Here is a 2,626-nt window from a genome sequence, read left to right as displayed (position 1 = left end):
GGGTGAGAGGGAGTGAGCGGAGGTTCTCATATCTAAGATTGGGTCTTAGGTAGAGATCGCACGGGTAGTGGTTAGGTGAGAAGGTTGTAAACAGGGGCTGTTAGACCTTGAACTAACACTATTGAGAGTGGATTTCCTCCCTGGCTTGGTAGCCCCCAGATGTAGGTGAGGTTGCACCGAACTGGGTAAACAATTCTCTTGTGTTATTTACTTGTTTAATCTGTTCATACGGACACATATAATCTGCATGTTCTGAAGCGTGATGTCGTGACATCCGGTACGACATCTGTCCCCTGGTATCAGAATTTCAATTGGTATCAGAGCCAACACTCGAAATCACAGAGTGAGATCTAGGGAGATAAATTCTGATGAACATGGAGAAAGAAGGCGGACCAGTGAACAGACCACCAATTCTCGATGGAAGCAACTATGAATATTGGAAAGCAAGAATGGTGGCCTTCCTCAAATCACTGGATAGCAGAACCTGGAAAGCTGTCATCAAAGGCTGGGAACATCCCAAGATGCTGGACACAGAAGGAAAGCCCACTGAAGAATTGAAGCCAGAAGAAGACTGGACTAAAGAAGAAGACGAGTTGGCACTTGGAAACTCCAAAGCTTTGAATGCTCTATTCAATGGAGTTGACAAGAATATCTTCAGACTGATCAACACTTGCACAGTGGCCAAAGATGCATGGGAGATCCTGAAAATCACTCATGAAGGAACCTCCAAAGTGAAGATGTCCAGATTGCAACTGTTGGCCACAAAATTCGAAAATCTGAAGATGAAGGCGGAAGAATGCATTCATGACTTCCACATGAACATTCTTGAAATTGCCAATGCTTGCACTGCCTTGGGAGAGAAGATGACAGATGAAAAGCTGGTGAGAAAGATCCTCAGATCCTTGCCTAAGAGATTTGACATGAAAGTCACTGCAATAGAGGAGGCCCAAGACATTTGCAACATGAGAGTAGATGAACTCATTGGTTCCCTTCAAACCTTTGAGCTAGGACTCTCGGATAGGGCTGAAAAGAAGAGTAAAAATCTGGCTTTCATGTCCAATGATGAAGGAGAAGAAGGTGAATATGACCTGGATACTGATGAAGGTCTGACTAATGCAGTTGTGCTCTTTGGAAAACAGTTCAACAAAGTAATGAACAGAATGGACAGGAGGCAGAAGCCACATGTCCAGAACATCCCTTTCGACATCAGGAAAGGCAGCAAATACCAGAAAAGATCAGATGTAAAGCCCAGTCACAGCAAAGGAATTCAATGTCATGGGTGTGAAGGCTATGGACACATCATAGCTGAATGTCCCACTCATCTCGAGAAGCAGAGGAAAGGACTTTCTGTATGTCGTTCTGATACAGAGAGTGAACAAGAAAGTGACTCTGACAGAGATGTGAATGCACTCACTGGGAGATTTGACACTGCTGAAGATTCAAGTGATACAGACAGTGAAATCACTTTTGATGAGCTTGCTACATCCTATAGAGAACTATGCTTCAAAAGTGAGAAGATTCTTCAGCAGGAAGCACAACTGAAGAAGATCATTGCAGATCTGGAAGCTGAGAAGGAGGCACATAAAGAGGAGATTCTGAGCTTAAAGGTGAAGTCGGTTTTCTGAACTCTAAGCTGGAAAACATGACAAAATCAATAAAGATGCTGAACAAAGGCTCAGATACACTTGATGAGGTGCTGCTGCTTGAAAAGAATGCTGGAAACCAGAGAGGACTTGGATTTAATCCTAAGTCTGCTGGCAGAACAACCATGACAGAATTTGTTCCTGCCAAAAACAGGACTGGAGCCACGATGTCACAACATCGGTCTCGACATCATGGAACGCAGCAGAAAAAGAGCAAAAGAAAGAAGTGGAGGTGTCACTACTGTGGCAAGTATGGTCACATAAAGCCCTTTTGCTATCATCTACATGGCCAACCACATCATGGAACTCAAAGTAGCAACAGCAGAAAGAAGATGATGTGGGTTCCAAAACACAAGACTGTTAGTCTTGTTGTTCATACTTCACTTAGAGCATCAGCTAAGGAAGATTGGTACCTAGATAGCGGTTGTTCCAGACACATGACAGGAGTTAAAGAATTCCTGGTGAACATTGAGCCCTGCTCCACTAGCTATGTGACATTTGGAGATGGCTCTAAAGGAAAGATCATTGGAATGGGAAGGCTAGTTCATGATGGACTTCCTAGTCTGGACAAAGTACTGCTGGTGAAGGGACTGACTGCAAACTTAATCAGCATCAGTCAGCTGTGTGATGAAGGATTCAATGTAAACTTCACAAAGTCAGAATGCTTGGTGACAAATGAGAAGAGTGAAGTTCTAATGAAGGGCAGCAGATCAAAGGACAATCGTTACCTATGGACACCCCAAGAAACCAGCTACTCCTCCACATGTCTATCCTCCAAAGAAGATGAAGTCAGAATATGGCATCAAAGGTTTGGACATCTGCACTTAAGAGGCATGAAGAAAATCCTTGACAAAAGTGCTGTTAGAGGCATTCCCAATCTGAAAATAGAAGAAGGCAGAATTTATGGTGAATGTCAGATTGGAAAGCAAGTCAAGATGTCCCACCAGAAGCTTCAACATCAGACCACCTCCAGGGTGCTGGAA

This window comes from Glycine max, chromosome 5 (genome assembly GCF_000004515.6).
Source record: "Glycine max cultivar Williams 82 chromosome 5, Glycine_max_v4.0, whole genome shotgun sequence".
NCBI lineage: Eukaryota > Viridiplantae > Streptophyta > Magnoliopsida > Fabales > Fabaceae > Glycine > Glycine max.
The sequence above is the reverse complement of the archived record's forward strand: the minus strand, read 5'-3'. Positions refer to the sequence as shown.